The 19,697-nt window shown below is 40.7% G+C and overlaps 1 non-coding gene across 1 annotated transcript; it reads right to left on the bottom strand.

Annotated features, from left to right (window-relative positions):
• Positions 1–1,172: 1,172 nt before the first annotated feature.
• On the bottom strand, positions 1,173–1,276 carry LOC112745161 (small nucleolar RNA R71). The gene has a single exon (XR_003173103.1). It is a non-coding gene; the product is annotated as a small nucleolar RNA R71 (small nucleolar RNA).
• Positions 1,277–19,697: the final 18,421 nt, after the last annotated feature.

Genomic DNA, 19,697 nt, shown 5'->3' with positions numbered 1-19,697 from the left:
ATTCCCATTTACAATTCTGCAATTTATTTTCAGTCATTTACTTCCAGTCCTTTAATTCTAGCATTTACTTTTCTGTTATTTACATTCCTGCCATTTTATTTCCTGCAACTCTCAACCCAAATTATGGATTCGCTCAGCTAGAACATTCTTCTAATTAAAGTTGATTGATCAATCAATCCCTGTGGGATTCGACCTCACTCTATTGTGAGTTTTTACTTGACGACAAATTCGGTACACTTGCCGAAGGGAGATTTGTTGAGAGACAAGTTTTCCGGGCATCAAGTTTATGGCGCCCTTGCCGGGGATTGATTGTGCATCAACAATTATTAAATTGGAAGATCACTAGATTGAGCATTTTTATTTTGTGAATTTCATTTTCTGTTTGAGTGATTTACTTTTTGTTTTAGTTAAACTTCTTCCCTTCACCCTCTACTCTGTTGTTCTTCTTTGTTATTTTCAATTCTGTTTGCTAACCCACTAACTGTTTGATATATTGCATCACCCACAACTAACAGCAATTCTGACACAAATACTGTCTGCACCTATTTTCTTTGCTTGTACTTGTTGGTTGTATGACAGGGAGAAGAAGCGCAGCTTCAACTTCCTTTGATTCTGAACCTGAGAGAACCTTCCTTAGACTAAGGAGGGAGGCAAAAGAAAAACGTGTAGTTGGTGCTGAAGAAGAGGAGGAACACTTTGAGGAATACTTTGAACCTAACATGGAAGAAAACATGGAAAATCATCATGAAGAAGAGACTCATAACCATGGCAGAGGAGGTGGAGCAAATCATGCTGGGGAGGATAGAAGAGTTTTGGGCTCTTACATCAATCCAAACCCAGGCAATTGTGGAAGTAGCATCCAAAAGCCAACAATCCATGCCAACAACTTTGAACTTAAACCACAGCTTATCACCCATGTCCAGAACAACTGTTCGTTTGGAGGAGGTGTTCAAGAAGACCCCAATCAACATTTGACCACCTTCCGGAGAATATGTGACAAAGTGAAATCTAATGGTGTTCATCCTGACGCCTATAGACTGCTCCTATTTCCTATCTCACTCAGTGACAAGGCAGCCAAGTGGCTGGAATCTTTCCCAAGGGAGAGCTTGACAACTTGGGAGGATGTGGTGAACAAATTCTTTGCAAGATTTTACCCTCCTCAACGAATCAATAGGCTGAGATTTAAGGTTCAAACTTTCAGGCAACAAGATGGTGAGACTCTGTATGAAGCATGGGAGAGGTTCAAGGACTTAACAAGGAGGTGTCCACCTGACATGTTCAACGAATGGGTCCAGCTGCACATTTTCTATGAAGGGCTCTCTTATAAGTCAAAGAAGGCCGTGGACCATTCATCTGGAGGATCCTTGAACAAGAAGAAGACCATTGAGGAAGCCATAGATGTTATTGAAACAGTAGCAGAAAATGACTACTTCTATGCTTCCGAAAGAGGAAACACAAGAGGAGTGATGGAGCTAAACAATGTAGATGCTCTGTTGGCCCAAAACAAGCTCATTACCCAGCAGCTGGCTGACCTCACCAAGAAGATGGAGAGGAACCAAGTAGCAGCAATCTCATATTCATCAACAATCCAAGAAAGAGTGAATGAAGAAGCAAAGGGGAGTCAGGAGCAAGCCAACTACATTGGGAATTCACCAAGGAAAAACTATGATCCATACTCCAAGACTTACAACCCTGGATGGAGAAATCACCCAAACTTTGGGTGGGGAAGTGAGCAAGATCAAAACCAAGACCAAAGACGTTACAACTCCAACAACAATGCAGCTCACCAGCAATTCACCCAGAGGACATCTCAACACCCCCACAACAACACGCCTCCATGATGACAAGTCATCCTAGCCTATTTTAGCTAGTCTTTTTCTTTTGTTTTCATTAGAATTATGCACTTTCTTGAGCTACAAGCAAGCTAATTGAGTAGATTTTCATGTTTCCCTTGATTGAACCAACCATATATGAATTCATGCCATTTCATGAGGTTTTATGCTATATTTGTTGCATATTATGAGAGAATGAATATCTCATTATTTTGAGCATAGCTTTGATGAGTTTGGTTGATTAATGATAGGTGAAGAAAGCTTGGAGGAAGGTTGAAGCAAGAAGGAATGGCTAGGAGTGAAGAGAGGACAATGGAAAAAGTGAAATTGAACCAGGAAGCAAGAAGCTGGACCTAAAGTTAGCATCAAACTTTTGCACAAACTTTTGGTTGAAAAGTTAGCCCCAACGTTAGCCCCCTAACTTGGAGGCTAACGTTGGAACCTGAAAATTCTCCCCTGGGCTCCAAAAGTTTGCGCCAACGTTAGCCCCCTAACTTTGAGGCTAACGTTGGCACATGAATTTCTCCCCTGGGCACCAAAAGTTTGCGCCAACGTTAGCCCCCTAACTTTGAGGCTAACGTTGGCACATGAATTTCTCCCCTGGGCACCAACGTTTGCGCCAACGTTAGACCCCTAACTTGGAGGCTAACGTTGGCACATGAATATTCAAGGAAGAGGAGCAAAAGTTAGCCCCAACGTTAGCCCCCTAACTTGGAGGCTAAGGTTGGAACTTGAGAATTTCTCCCCTGGGCACCAATGTTTGCGCCAACGTTAGACCCCTAACTTGGAGGCTAACGTTGCCACATGAATTACAATGGGGAAGGAGCAAAAAAAAAAAAGTTTGCGCCAATGTTAGCCCCCTAACTTGGTGGCTAACGTTGGCGCCACTAGCACACAAGGCATTGCCAACGTTAGGGTCAAAGTTAGACCCCTAACGTTGGCACCAACGTTCATACCAGCAAATTGTGCTGGCTGCTATGAAAAGTTGGAGCCAAAGTTAGACCAAACTTTTGGTCCAACTTTTGCTAACCTCAAAACCGGTTCAATTGGTTCACTTCGATTCTTCTCCAAACTTCAAGAGCAATCAACCAAGGCCTCTTTCAACCCAATTCCACCAAGAGCAAAGGCCCAACTCAAGGCTTGAAGATCATTGGAAGAAAGTGTATAAATAGGATAGAATTCAAGTTCTTCGGGGAGCTTTTCTTTTGGAATTTTCATAATAGTTTTCGGAGAGCTTTTGAACTTTAATTTCTTTGTTTTCATTGCTTTCAAATTCATTTTACACTTGCCTTGGATCTTGGATTGGAGAATTGAAGAAATTCTGTTTCAATCTCAATCTTGGATCTTTCTGTTCTTTACTGTTAATTGAATTTCATTTCCGGTTAAATGCTCCTCATCTATTCTCTTTGCAATTTACATTCTCCTTGCAATTGTTCTTGTTGGATCTAGGAAGGCATTGAGATCTAGACTTGGTTTTCTAGTCTCTGGGTCCTGAGATCTACATTTCCCATTTCATTTCTTTGTTTACTGCTTTCTATGTTCATTTACTTTTCTGCTTCATATCCGGTTCAATCCCAAATACCTTTTACTCTTCTGTTTAATGCAATTCAACTTTTCCTTGTTTAAATTCTGCAAATCCATCCCCTAATTCCCTTTACAATTCCAGTTGTTTACATTTCTTGCACTTTAAGATTCCGTAATTTACATTTCTTGCACTTTAAGTTTCTGCTATTTAATTTCTTGTCCTTTACGTTTCAGCAATTTATTTCTTGTTCTCTTTACTTCAATGCAATTTAATTCTGCAAGTCACAAAACCATCAACCAAATCTTGATTCGCTTGACTAAATCAACCACTAAGCTAAAATTGCTCAATCCTTCAATCCCTGTGGGATCGACCTCACTCCCGTGAGTTTTTATTACTTGATACGACCCGGTACACTTGCCGGTTAGATTTGTGTGTTTTGGGAGAGATTTAATTTTCCTCCAAAATATCTCATCAAGTTTTTGGCGCCGTTGCCAGGGATTGATTAGATTGACAATGATTAAGTGAGGTGGTGATCTAGATCAAGCATTTTTTCTTTAATTTTGATTAACCCACTAACTGTTTGATTTTTTGCTTAAACTAACTAACCCTTCAACCTGGCAGTAAATTGAAGTGTCACTGGTTTTGTGCATTTCTCATGTTCTGCTTGTATGTCAGGTACAAGAAGAACCATACCCAATTTTCATGAACAAGACGAAAGAACTCTCAGGAGGTTAAGAAGAGCTGAAAGAGGGAAAAATATTGTTGGAGAAGAGGAATCAGATGAAGAATTCCAAGAGATGGAGGAACATTTAACCAATCCACCAGGTGGAGAAGATAACAACAATGGCAACCCACCCCAGAGGAGAGTTTTGGCTTCCTATACCTTTGCAAATCCTAGACATTGTGGGAGCAGCATCTTAGCTCCAAATGTCAATGCTAACAATTTTGAACTCAAGCCACAACTCATCACTTTGGTTCAGAACAATTGCTCTTTTGGTGGAGGACCACTTGAGGACCTGCACCAATATTTATCCACTTTCTTGAGGATATGCAACACTGTCAAAACTAATGGAGTGCCCCCTGACAGTTACAAACTGATGTTGTTCCCATTTTCTCTCAGGGACAAGGCCACTCAATGGTTGGAATCGTTTCCAAGGGACAGCATTAACAACTGGGATGATTTGGTAACCAAATTTCTTGCCAAATTTTATCCACCTCAGAGGATTATAAGGTTAAAGGCTGAGGTACAAACATTTACACAAATGGAGGCCGAGCCCATCTATGAGGCATGGGAGAGGTACAAGGCTCTGATCAGGAAATGTCCCCCTGATATGTTTAATGAGTGGGAGAAGCTTCAAAACTTCTATGACGGCTTGACACTGAAATCCCAGGAAGCTTTGGATCATTCAGCTGGAGGTTCCTTGCAACTCATGAAAACTGCAGAAGAAGCTCAAGAACTCATTGATATGGTGTCCAACAACCAATATTTCTTTGCTCATCAAAGAGGCCGCCAACCATCACAAAGGAGAGGAGTAATGGAGCTAGAAGGAGTGGATTCAATCCTAGCTCAAAACAAGATGATGCAGCAGCAAATTCAGCAACAATTTGAGCAAATGGCCAAGAGAATTGATAGTCTCCAAGTTGCAGCAGTCAACACTAGCCAATCATCAACCACATGGGGACAGAGTGAAGAAACTCAAGAAGAACAACAACAATAGCAAGTACAGTATATGCACAACTAAGGACCAAATGAAGTGTATGGTGATACATACAATCCATCCTGGAAGAACCACCCAAACCTCAGATGGGGAGATAACCATGCCCAAAACCAACAACCATGGCAGAGGAACTCAAACCAACACAACCCAAGAAGCAACCAAAATCACAACCAGCAGCAGACTAACCAAAACCCCTACAGAAAACCTCAAAACAACTACCCCAACATCAACCAATACCAATGTAATAACCAACCAACCAACCAAAATGCCTACCATCCACCACCCATATCTCATAACCCACCTCAAGTATCACCTGAAGCCCAAAGAATCACTCACTTGGAGGCCATGATAGACAAAATGCTGAAACACCAGGAAATGGTAGCCAAGAATCAGGAAGCCTCCCTGAAGAGCCTAGAGAGACAGATGGGGCAACACTTCAAGCAAGTATCTGTTGAGAGACCTTCAAACTCACTGCCTAGTGACACAATTCCAAATCCCAAGGAAGAATGCAAGGCGATACAATTAAGGAGTGGGAGAACATTGATAAGCAACAATGACACTACAAGGAAGCAAGCAGAGAACACCAAAGAACCAACCGAGGATGAGAATCAAACAAAGGTAGATGAGGCTAATAAGCAAGTTGTGATGCCAAACAAAGGCACTGAGAACCTTAAAGAGAAAGATAACCAGCCACATAGCTCAAAGGAAGTAGCTCAGGGACAGCAGCAAATAGGAAAAAGCATCACACCTCCACTGCCATATCCCCAGAGGTTCAACAAAGAGGTTAAAGACCAGCATTTTCACAAATTCCTTGAGATTTTTAAGAAGCTGGAAATCAATATTCCCTTAGCTGAAGCACTTGAGCAAATGCCTCTATATTCCAAATTTCTGAAGGATCTCATCAACAAGAAAAGAAGCTGAGATGAGAAAGAAACCATAATGATTACTGAGGAATGCAGGGCCTTGATTCAAAAGGGGCTTCCTCCCAAGCTTGAGGACCCAGGGAGCTTCCTGTTACCTTGCACCATTGGGGAATTGACCATCACTAAAGCAATGTGCGATCTCGGAGCAAGTATTAACTTAATACCATCCTCCTTGGTGAAAAAGCTGAATATAGAGGAGGTCAAACCAGTACAAATGTCTTTGGAGCTGGTAGAGAAGTCAGTGGTATACCCCAGGGGTGTAATTGAAAATCTTTTGGTCAAGGTGGACAGTTTTATTTACCCTGCTGATTTTGTGGTTCTAGAATCAAACAATGATGATGGTGACTCTGTTATACTGGGAAGGCCATTCTTGGCCACTGCTAGAGCTATCATAGACGTAGAGGAAGGGGAATTAACTCTCAGGATGCATGACCAGAGCATCACTCTGAAGGTGTTGCCAGAGGCACAATTTAGCAAGGAAAAGAAAGACTATATGAAAAATGACCAGGAAAGTCACAACAACATCCCAATGCTAAGGATTGTGCAGACTGATGAAAAAGCCCAAGAGGAGGTTAGAGTATTAGCCACTAAAAAGAGAGGTCCCCAAGGAAAGCCTATGGCCAGAAAAGAAAGATCAACAAAAGGAAAGATGAAACGCAGAAACAAAGCAAAAAGGGGCTGGAAGAATAGAAAGATTCCAACAGAGGGGCTTTCCAAAGGTGACAAAGTGCAACTGATATATCAACAGCTAGGGGCAAATCAACAAACCGAGGATTACTACACTGTCAGCAACATACTATCATTAGAGCATGCTGAAATAGAACACCAGAAAACAAAGAAGAGGATCACGGTCAGAGGAGACAAATTGAGGCCCTACAAGCACCAACCACCATAAAAGAAGTCTCAATGTCAAGCTAGTGACAATAAAAGAGTGCTCCATGGGAGGCAACCCATGCTTTAAGATTCATGTCATTTTAAATTCAATAAGTTATGATCATTTGAGCATGAATTCGTTTCTCTTTTCATGAACATGTCCATTGACTGCATGCACTGTTATGAAACATATACTAAGTTTAGTGTGCCTCCAAGCACACTAAACCAATGTACAAAGAATTTCGTTTCACATGCTTTAAATATTTTGATAGAGCATATGGCCGAACACTAAGTTTGGTGTCCACATAGCTTCATGAAAATTTGGAACTCATGCATCAATAATCATACATTTGTTATTTTCCAAAACCTTATAAATAGAAAAATTCGTATTCAGTGATGAAGGCATTAATTGTGATGTACCCTTTGACAAGAAACAAGTTTGGTGTTCATCAAACCTTGATGCACCGATTCAAGGATACAATTAATCCTTCATGAAAAAAAAAAAAAAGAAAAAGAAAGTGTAATGGAAACAATTCTTATGAACATGTAACATTTGAACTTCACTAGTTGGAGGAAGAGACTCATTTCTTTATACATTACCAAACATTAAGTTTGGTGTCCTCCAAAGAGAGTGTCACGGTTCAAATGAGACAAGAATTGATGGTTCACAAAGTTTTAATAAAAAGCACACCCTTGCTACGGTTGGATAAGACTCATGTATGTTGTCTTGTTGTGGTGACTAGGAGGTCAAAGAATCTTCAAAGAAAAAGACAAGACAAAGGAAAGCATAGCATAAGGACAAAATCCCATCACATGCTTCAAGAAAGAAATCTGCCACTCCTTGAGAATGATCACGGCAAAGGCAAGGGAAGGAGCAAATTTTGTCTTCATTCATCCATACATGCACACCTTTGATCCCCATAGTGTCTAATTGCATCCTAGCCCTTCATTGCTCATTTAAAAGCATACCACCTTAAGCCATGGACATGACCGAATCACTTCTCAACATAACAAGCTTTGTGCAACCTTTCTCTTACTTTAAACTCCAACCACTTAAACTTCTCTTCTTAATTTCTTGTCATAGCAAGTCCGGTCCTAATCTCTTTCTCCTCCAAACACACATCAAACTCTCCAACATTCTTCACACTCCCTCTCAACCAACCAAATGATCATGGCATCCTCCTCAAGAACCAAACGACGAAAAGGAAAAGATCCAATAGTGGGAGAAGAAACACATGAATATGACCAACGGAGGTTCAAGTCTTGGTTTCATCAAATGCAAACTCAATGGATGAACGAGAAAAGAATTTATCCTGAAATTCCATTCATGTTGCCGGATGATGGATGTCAAGAAATGAAGAACAAAATCCGGAAGAGGAGATGGGAGGAACTTGCATCACCAGCCACCCGAATCAATGCCAATATCATAAGAGAGTTCTATGCAAATGTCCCAAGGCTTGACATGCGTCAGCCCCCAAAGTACAAGAGCTATGTACGGGGGGTGGAAGTAGACTTTAGCCCAGATGCAATCAAGAAAGTTTTGAAACTAAAGTCAGTCCGCTTTGATGAACCGGGATATCAACAAAGATTGAATGAGGATCAAGATTATGAGGAGATTGCGAGAGACATTTGTTTTCAGAACTCATAATGGGAAGGAGATAACAAGAACAGATACAAGTTCCTGAAGAGATGTAACCTCACTCCGGAAGCAAAAGGATGGTATGAGTTGATGAAAAGATCAATTCTGGGCACTGTGAACACCTCAGAAGTTAACAGAGAGAGAGCCGTGATGCTGCATTGTATCATGGTGGGTGGAGAGATAAGAGTTCATGAAATCCTTGCAAGAGACATTCAAAAGCTAGCTGAAAAGAATTCGGCCGGATCTTGGTTGTACTATCCAAGTACCATTTGGAGGTTGTGTGCAAAGGCTAAAGTTCCATTGGAAGAGGAGAATCCAATGTGGTTAAGCCAAGGCATGCCCATAACCATTGAACGAATGAGGATTCCCCTTGAAGCACATCAAGGCCGAAGACCACATGGAGGAAGGGAAAGAGAAGAGCCAATGGAAGAAGATGAGCCACACATAGAAGAAGAGCCACAAGAGGAGGAGGAACAGCCACACTTTTTCCCACATGGTAATATGGATATGACTCAAATGCAAGAAGCAATAGGAAGATTGTCTCAACAGTACACGAGAATCCAAGAAAGGCAAGAGGAATACCATTCTATGTACATGAAGAACCAACAAGCACAAGAAGAAAGAGAGCTAAGAATAATGAGCAAACAAAGTGAATTCGAGTCAAGATTCCTTGTGATGTAAGAAGAACATGCCTTTCAATCTCATGAATCCTTTGGGAAGTTGGAACAAATGCAAGCTGAAAGTTTGAAGGCTTTCAAGGAGTTCACAACACTCCAAGAGGCAAGGTATGAAGTACAAGCCGATTACAACGTCAATAGCCAAATCAAACTGAACTATATTGGAGAACATTTGCATAACATGGATCCGGCATTCCCAAATTTTTATGAATTCTTCAAAATGAGAAGTGAGGTAGAAGTAAGCAGGGCTATGAGACTTGAAGATAGAGTGGAGGAGGCTATGAATAAGGCTGGCTTTTGGCAAGATCAACAGGCACCAAACAAGGATGGTGGGAACACTAGCAGCCAAGTATATGAAAGGAGAAAGAAAAGGCATGACAAATGAAAGGTGGACTTGCTCCTTGTTCAAAGAAAAAGCATGCATTCTATCTGTTTTAAATTGTCTTTGCATTTCTAAGTAGTCCTTTTTAATTAAAAGTCTTTGCATTATGTTTGTTTCTTTCAAAATAAGTAGGCTAGTTTTTGTGTTTGCTTGTGTGTTCATTTTCACTTGACAATAAGCATGTGTTGTCCCCTACACCTTTAAATTCAATAAAAGAACAGTTTGAATGTGAAGCAAGATAGTCTCTGTTAGATAGAAGTAGAATAAAAGTAAGTGGTGGTATGTGTGGGATTGTATAATAGCTCACTTTTAGTGAATAAAGAGCCAGGATATCTCCTTCTAAGTAAAGAGTGGCTTACTGTCTATGAATCTCAATTGAATTAAATTTCCTTGGTTAGAAAGAAAAACAAAAAAGGAGGAAAGAAAAAAAAAGGGGATAGCCAAAAAGTGGCAAAACAAAAGAAAAACAAAAAAGAAATAAAGCTGGACACCAATAGCTTGAACCTTAGAATATATGCCTGTGGTGTCTTTGTATTAGGATCTGCTTGGATTATTAAGCTCTTTGGAGTGCATCAACACTTGGTGACTTGGGTTAACTAATCCGGGATCATCAGCTGAAAGTCCACTATCAAGAGCAACCTAACTACAAGGTATTTAGTAACCCAAAGAGGTGCTGGGCATCAATGTTCTAAGAAGGAATGTGAGCCAAGTGTCTATAGTGAATAATGTGTCAAGTATAAAGAAAAGAAAATGAACTTGCTACACATGACACTCAAATAAAGCTTATGAACAAAGTAATAGCCAAGGATAAAGGAATAATGAGAGGTCATAGCAGTATGTCACTTGAAGCTTGAAGGAGACTTTCTAGGCCTAGGAGTCAATAAGAAGTGAGTATTGGCATATCCACACAAAACCCCATGAACTATCAATAATACTCTGCTAGCATGAACATCATCTTCTATTTCATTCTTTCTTCTCAATAAATCTTTTCTTGCTTGGGGACAAGCAAGCTTTAAGTTTGGTGTTGTGATGACAAGTCATCCTAGCCTATTTTAGCTAGTCTTTTTCTTTTGTTTTCATTAGAATTATGCACTTTCTTGAGCTACAAGCACGCTAATTGAGTAGATTTTCATGTTTCCCTTGATTGAACCAACCATATATGAATTCATGCCATTTCATGAGGTTTTATGCTATATTTGTTGCATATTATGAGAGAATGAATATCTCATGATTTTGAGCATAGCTTTGATGAGTTTGGTTGATTAATGATAGGTGAAGAAAGCTTGGAGGAAGGTTGAAGCAAGAAGGAATGGCTAGGAGTGAAGAGAGGACAATGGAATAAGTGAAATTGAACCAGGAAGCAAGAAGCTGGACCTAAAGTTAGCATCAAACTATTGCACAAACTTTTGGTTGAAAAGTTAGCCCCAATGTTAGCCCCCTAACTTGGAGGCTAACGTTGGAACTTGAAAATTCTCCCCTGGGCTCCAAAAGTTTGCGCCAACGTTAGCCCTCTAACTTTGAGGCTAACGTTGGCACATGAATTTCTCCCCTGGGCACCAAAAGTTTGCGCCAACGTTAGCCCCCTAACTTTGAGGCTAACGTTGGCACATGAATTTCTCCCCTGGGCACCAACGTTTGCGCCAACGTTAGACCCCTAACTTGGAGGCTACCGTTGGCACATGAATATTCAAGGAAGAGGAGCAAAAGTTAGCCCCAACGTTAGCCCCCTAACTTGGAGGCTAACGTTGGAACTTGAGAATTTCTCCCCTGGGTACCAACGTTTGCGCCAATGTTAGACCCCTAACTTGGAGGCTAACGTTGGCACATGAATTACAATGGGGAAGGAGCAAAAGTTTTGCGCCAACGTTAGCCCCCTAACTTGGTGGCTAACGTTGGCGCCACTAGCACACAAGGCATTGCCAACGTTAGGGTCAAAGTTAGACCCCTAACGTTAGGGTCAACTTTTGCTAACCTCAAAACCGGTTCAGTTGGTTCACTTCGGTTCTTCTCCAAACTTCAAGAGCAATCAACCAAGGCCTCTTTCAACCCAATTCCACCAAGAGCAAAGGCCCAACTCAAGGCTTGAAGATCATTGGAAGAAAGTGTATAAATAGGATAGAATTCAAGTTCTTCGGGGAGCTTTTCTTTTGGAATTTTCATAATAGTTTTCGGAGAGCTTTTGAACTTTAATTTATTTGTTTTCATTGCTTTCAAATTCATTTTACACTTGCCTTGGATCTTGGATTGGAGAATTGAAGAAATTCTGTTTCAATCTCAATCTTGGATCTCTCTGTTCTTTACTGTTAATTGAATTTCATTTCCGGTTAATTGCTCCTCATCTATTCTCTTTGCAATTTACATTCTCCTTGCAATTGTTCTTGTTGGATCTAGGAAGGCATTGAGATCTAGACTTGGTTTTCTAGTCTCTGGGTCCTGAGATCTACATTTCCCATTTCATTTCTTTGTTTACTGCTTTCTATGTTCATTTACTTTTCTGCTTCATATCCGGTTCAATCCCAAATACCTTTTACTCTTCTGTTTAATGCAATTCAACTTTTCCTTGTTTAAATTCTGCAAATCCATCCCCTAATTCCCTTTACAATTCCAGCTGTTTACATTTCTTGCACTTTAAGATTCCGTAATTTACATTTCTTGCACTTTAAGTTTCTGCTATTTAATTTCTTGTCCTTTACATTTCAGCAATTTATTTCTTGTTCTCTTTACTTCAATGTAATTTAATTCTGCAAGTCACAAAACCATCAACCAAATCTTGATTCGCTTGACTAAATCAACCACTAAGCTAAAATTGCTCAATCCTTCAATCCCTGTGGGATCGACCTCACTCCCGTGAGTTTTTATTACTTGATACGACCCGGTACACTTGCCGGTTAGATTTGTGTGTTTTGGGAGAGATTTAATTTTCCTCTAAAATATCTCATCACTCCACACACTTATCAAAACCAAAACAGCACATCTGCTCCGAATCACTCATCAATTGATGACAAGCTCTCTAAGATTGAAGCCTTACTTGAAGGAATATGCCAAGAGATTCAAGAAAATAAGGTGTTCAAAGAGGAGGTGCGAGCCAATATTAAGAACCAGGGAGAGACCATTAGGAAGATGGAATTCCAGGTGGGATATTTAGCTGAGAAGATTCCCAAAACTACTGATAGCTTCCCAAGTGACACGGAGAAGAACCCCAAAGGAGAAGCAAAGAAAGTAAGATGGGAAGATTGTAAAATGGTCACTACGAGTAATCAAGAGACTGAAGACAAGCAAGGCAAACTTTGCAAACAACCTGAAGACAACTCAACAAAGGAAGAGGATAGAGATCACAAAGAACCAGAAATCTCACAACAAGAGCTGCTGAAGCTCTATGCACCATTCCCTCAACTGCTTAATGGTGCTGTGGGAAAAAGAATATACTCAAGGTTCCTAGACTTGTTTGCATCTCTGCATGTGAACATACCATTCATCAAGGCAATTCAACAAATGCCTGCATTCATCAAGTATATGAAGGAACATCTTCCCAGAAAAAGCTCACTCAAAGGAGGCCAGACTATAGTGATGAACAAGGAATGTAGTGCCCTTATTCAACCTGAGCTGCCTACGAAAAGAAGAGACCTAGGGAGTTTTCACATCCCTTGTGCCATAGGTGAAACTATGTTCGATAGAGCACTATGTGATTTGGGGGCCAGCATCAACTTACTGCCTTTATCCCTGGTGAAGAGGCTGCAGATTAATGAGATAATGCCCACAGATGTAATCATCAGACTGGATGACAAAACTCAAAAGCAAGCAATAGGAGTAGTGGAAAATGTGTTGCTAAAGGTTGGGAAGTACTTTCTCCCAACATACTTTGTCCTTCTGGACATGGAAGAGAGTCACACTCACCCAATCATATTGGGAAGACCATTTCTAGCTACGGCCAGAGAACTTATCGATGTAGAGAAAGGGGAGCTAATATTGAGAATTCATGATGAATGACTCAGCTTCAATGTCTTCAAACTCTCACAAGAAACAGATCAAGAGGACAAGGAACTAAGCACAAACGAAAAGGAGACACTGAAGGAGGAGACAAGCACCGAAGCACAGCCAGTTCATTCTGAAACCCCCTCAATTGATAAACAAGGAAAACAGCAATTGCCACAGCTCAAAGAAAAGTTGGAGGAACCTAAACCTCTGGAGGCAAGTGAAGACAGCATCACAACTCCTTGGAGAAAAGAGGTCACCAAGGGGAAGGCAACCTCAAAAGAAACAAAGAAGAAGGTACCAAGGAGATGGAGGAACAAGAAGATCCCTACAGAAGACTTCTCTCCAGGGGATAGAGTTGTCTCAGCTTACTTCCCAGATATTCCCCCTAATCTCCCTACTATGCCATCTCAATTACCTAAGGTCTTCACTATCAACAGAGTTCTTTCCCTGGAACATGTGGAGATCATTGATCCAACCAATGGATACAAGTCCACAGCAAGAGGGGAGGACTTTAAGCACTACCAACCACCATGATGAAGGAAAAACGTCAAGCTAGTGATGCTAAAGAAGCGCTTCATGGGAGGCAACCCATGGTTTATATGTTTTTAAAATAATGAATAAATCAATGTTTATGAATTTCAACCCAAACTTGACAAACAGTTGGTGAAATCTTTATCATGCAGTATATAGTGAAGAACAAGTTTGGTGTTCAAAGCAAACCAAGATGCATGCTAGTCTTGGGAGCTTTGAACAAAACTTTTCATCACATTGCTTCAAACTAAGTTTGGTGTCACCCCATGGTGCCACCAAAATGCCTATAAGAACCCACCAATAGTTAGTTAGTTAGTTAGTTGGAATTCATAAATAAACAATCAAATCCTTTCTTTCATTTTATTCTAGCCGTAGAGTTTAATTTTTTTTTATGATATTAATCTCCTTATTTCAAATCTTTATAGGAAAGGAAAAGAAGCATGAAAAGGGATTGATTGGACAATTAAATGGGGGAGATTTTGCCACTTAATGAAGAGCACTACACACATGTCTCAAGAGGGAACGCATGGGGAAACGCTGCCATGCAACATTGGAGAAAGAAGACCCTTGAAGACCGAACCAATCACTCTCATTAAGTGATGATCCTTGTCTTTCCTTCATAAACAACCCCATCCGTCCATCTAGTAAACATTCATGCAATCCACACCCTTCATTCACTCATGATTTTCCTATATAAGTGAACCTTAGTGCATGCTCACTCCTTACATTCAAATCCCCACTCTCCACACTTCTATTGGCACACTAAACCCTTCATCACACATTGCTTTAACCAACCCACTCTTCATCTACCCGAAGCCGCAAAACCCCTCAAACAACAATTCAAGTCATGGCATCATCAAGCTCAAAGAGGCAAAAGAGGAAGGAACCTATGGTGAGTGCTCCTTTTGATGACAAGAGATTCAAGACTGCCTTTCATGAGCATGAATTTGAGCGGATAAGGGCCAGAAAGATATTGCCAGAGTTAATCTTCCAAATCGATGCCAATGAATTACCACAGATTTGGAGAAAAATCGAACAGAGGGGGTGGCAATTGCTCACCAGTCCAGAGGGAAAGATCAATGGAAACCTCATCAAAGAATTCGATGCAAATACAGTTAGAGAGGATAAGACCAAAGCCCCAACCATCAAAAGCTATGTGAGAGGAAGGGAGGTGGACTTCAGCCCAAGTGCCATAACAAAAGCTCTTCATTTGAAATCTCCTCATTTTGATGAAGAGAGTTATTAGGCAAGGATAAGTAGAAGCCCCGATAAGGATGAGCTCTCAGAGATAGCATCAGACATCTGTGTCATAGCCGCAGACTGGGAGAGGTACTCAGATGGGAGACCAAAATTCATAAAAAGGGGAGACCTTCACCCTGAAGCCAAAGGGTGGTTTGAGCTTGTAAGGAGGTCCATCCTACCAGCTGCTAATAATTCAGAGGTCAACATCAATCGAGCCACTACGGTACAATGCTTAGTACAAGGTGGGGAAATCAAAGTGCATGAGCTCATTGCCGAAGGGATTCAAGAGTCAGCTGAGAAAGCTGACTCAGGTGCCAGACTTTGGTACCCCAGCACCATTCTCTGCTTGTGCAACAAAGCCAAGGTAACATTTGAGGACAGTAGCCCTGACTGGGTGAACCCAGGGAGGCCAGTCACACTCGAGCGAATGGTCTATACCACACCAGCTCAGCAACTAAGAAGGCCACATATAGGAAGGCAAAGGGTCCAGGAAGAAGCTCATCAAGAGGAATATCATCAAGAAGAGCATCATGACCCAGCCAACTTGAATATGACTCACCTTCTAAGAGCCATTGAAGATTTGGGATAGAGACATATAGAGGGACAAGAGCAAATACTGAACCGGCTGAGCCAACAGGAAGCATGGCAAAAACAACAAATGGAGTAGCAGCAGGAACAATACTCCCAGCTCACTCAAGCCATCAACCAAGTGAATGAGAGGCAAGAGATTCAAGAGAAACACTTGCAAGAACTCAACCAGCGGCAGATAGCCCAAATGAAAACCTTCAATGAGTTCAGTGTACTCAATGAAGGAAGGCAATTACATAGGGAGGAGTTCTATGTAAACACTCAAGCCGAGTTGAACTACATGACCAGTAATATGCATCAGCTACACTATGCCATCCCTACATATGATGAGGTCCAAAACGAATTTGTAGAACAAGAAGAGAGGAAAGTGAAACAGCAAAAGGAGACACTCAAGAAGAAGATGGAAGATAGTGGTTTCTGGAGGAAGCTGCTTGGAAAAGGCAAGGGAAGTGGAGGTACAAGCACTCAAGAGAGACACAATGAGGACAAACAAGGATGGGAGCATGGACATCCACATGAATGAAAGGTAGTGGAGTTCTTTTTAGTCCATCGATTTCTATGCTTTAAATAAGGAAGATCTTGTATGAAATAGAACCTGCTTCCATGTTATGTTTAAACTTTTTAAAATTCTGTCTTTTAAGTTTTCCTTCTGAATAGGTCCATGATTTCTGGTTTAAATGTCAATGCATCATTCCCTTATTTACTTGTAAGCTTGACCATTTTAAATCAAATTGAAGAAGAGAATGATTATGTTTTCAAAAGGCCAGAGTGGAATTCATATTGTGGAAGTGCATTCATGAATCTTTGGGGTAGTCATAAGTTAGCTAAGTTGGTTCAACCACAAGGTTAGGAAGACAACTATCTATCCTGAATACTTGACTTTGGATATACCCATGAGACTGAGCATATGACAAGATCCTAATAAGAGAAAAGGGAAAGAATAATGGAAGTGAAAAACAAAAGAAAAAGAGTAAGCAATAAGGCTAGGCACCAATGGTTTGGACCTTGAGACAAGTGTCTGTGGTGCTCCTGTGTGAGGGATCTACTTGGATGAATAAGCTCTCAGGGGTGCTTTATCACTTGATAACTTGGGTTAACTAACCCGGGATTATCAGCTGAAAATCCACTATCAAGAGTAACCCTCACTACAGAGCATTTAGTAACCCAAAGAGGTGCTGGACACCAAGGTCTCAAGAAAAGAAAATAAACAAACTATATGCCTGTGGTGTGTATGTATGGGGGAGAGACTTGAGGGAGTAAGTCCTTAGGGGTGCTTCAACACCTAGCACCTTGAACCAACTGGTTCGGGAATGTTGGCTGAAAACTTATCTTAAAGAGTTGCCCCCTTACAGAGCACTTAGCCTAAATAACACAAACAACCCTTGAAATAACAATAAAAGGATCAATGAATAAAGGTCTCATGGGATATAAACAAAGTAGCTGTTTAGGGACATGATAAAGGTCTGAAAACTAGTAATGGAATGAACCTAAGTTGCTATGCATAAAACCACCATAAAATCAGTAACATGACTTCCACAAGAATGACTCATTCCTCTGGACATTCCATTCATCATTCTCTTGTTCCAGTACTTGCTTAGGGACAAGTAAGCATTAAGTTTGGTGTTGTGATGCCAGGGCATCTTGGCCAGTTTCACTGACCTTTTCTTTACTGTTTTTAGGTTAGTTTCATGCATTTCTTTAGGAAATAAGCTAGTTTTGGGTAGATATTCACTTATGCCTTGATTCAAGCATACATTGTGCATTTTACATAATTTCATGAGGATTTTGCATAAGTTTAGTGGCAATTATTATGTTGCATTAGTCATGACTTGGACTAGAGCTTTGATGCACTTTATTGCTTAATTTCAGGACCAAAAGGAAGCAAGAAAAGGGGAGGTAACTTGCAAGGTTAATGAGAAAAGTGATTGCCAATAACACTCTCAAAAAGCCATCAATGCCCACGTTAGAGAGTCACGTTAACTAAGTTAACGTGAACTCTAACGTGGAGAAGAGAAGTTGAGCTAACGTTAGTGACACTTAACATTGTCACTAACGTTGGCAATTACTCATAAGTGGCCACGTTAGAAGCCACGTTAACCTAGTTAACGTGGCCTCTAACGTTAAGGGGGGAAGAGAAGCCAATGTTAGTGACACTCAACATTGTCACTAACGTTGCCCTATGGTGCAAAGTACCACGTTAACTCCCACGTTAACTTGGTTAACGTGGGAACTAACGTAAGGGATGAAGAGTTGTCGACAACGTTATTGACACTCAACATTGTCACTAACATTGAAGCAACCACACAACCCCCAAGAGTCACGTTAACTTCCACGTTAACTTGGTTAACGTAGAAGCTAACGATGTGGAATGAAGGATGAGCCAACGTTAGTGACACTCAACATTGTCACTAACGTTGGAATGGCTAAAGATGGCCGCGTTAGAAGCCACGTTAACCTAGTTAACATGGACTCTAACGTGAGACCTAGGGGCACATTGGATCGTTAGTGACAATGTTGAATGTCACTAACGTTCTCGAAGGATGGCAAGGGCCACGTTAGAAGCCACGTTAACCTAGTTAACGTGGGCTTTAACGTGAAGCAAGAAGGGGCACACTGGAACGTTAGTGACAATGTTGAGTGTTACTAACGTTCTCGAAGGTTCACAAGGCAACGTTAAAAGCCACGTTAACCTAGTTAACGTGGGTTTTAACGTGAGGCAAAGGGGTGCATTGGGACGTTAGTGACAATGTTAAGTGTCACTAACGTTCTCGAACTTATATTCTCACTAAATATTAACACCCCTAGCGTCCTGAACTAAAGTCTCCGCCCACTTCGCACTTTCTCTCTGCAAGTAAAGCCAAGCCCAAATAAAGAAAGGAACTGCTTCAAACTCAAGATCCAAAGGCCCAAGACTTGAAGAATCACACTAGAAGCTGAGAAGAGTAGTATATATAGGAGTAGCTTTGAATTGAGAAGAGAGTTCTGGAGGCTGGAAAAAGAGAACTACTATCTGTATTTTACTTTCTTTGCAAATTCTAGTTTTATGATGTATTCTCCATCTTTGTTTTCATTTTCAAGAGCTATGAACAACTAAACCCCTTTCATTGGGTTAGGGAGCTCTGTTGTAATTTGATGGATCAATACTAATTTTCATTATTCTTCTTCTACCTTTCCTCTTGATTTTACTTGAAAGCTTTCGATCTTCATCCAATTGAGTAGTTATCTTGGAAGAGAAGCTATTCAAACTTGGATCTCTTTTGAACCTTGAAAGAGGAATGAAGAGATCAAGCTAGAAATGCTTTCTCATGCTGGACCAAATTGGGTTTGGATGGGTATGTGAATATAACCCTCTCAATACTTGATTTGGGAAATGCATGTGGTATAATCAGTGACCATACTTCATCTCTTCTCATGAGCAATTGACCAAGGAATTGGCTATTGATCAAGATTTCAGAGATTGAATTGCAAGAAATTGTAATTCAATCACTTAAGATTGCCAAGGAGATCAATGAGTGCATTGATTGAGGAAGAGATGAAAATGAACTTGATCCGGAGAATTGCGACATCTCCTAAGCCCAATGAACTCCCCATCTCTGATCTTACCCATTCTCTTTAATTTCTGCTATTTACTTTTATGAGCAAATCCCCCATTCCCATTTACAATTTTGCAATTTATTTTCAGTCATTTACTTCCAGTCCTTTAATTCTAGCATTTACTTTTCTGTTATTTACATTCCCGCCATTTTATTTCCTGCAACTCTCAACCCAAATTCTGGATTCGCTCAACTAGAA

The sequence above is a fragment of the Arachis hypogaea genome, chromosome 14 (assembly GCF_003086295.3).
Source record: "Arachis hypogaea cultivar Tifrunner chromosome 14, arahy.Tifrunner.gnm2.J5K5, whole genome shotgun sequence".
NCBI lineage: Eukaryota > Viridiplantae > Streptophyta > Magnoliopsida > Fabales > Fabaceae > Arachis > Arachis hypogaea.
Note: the sequence above shows the minus strand (reverse complement) of the source record. Positions and strands in the feature narration are given on the sequence as shown.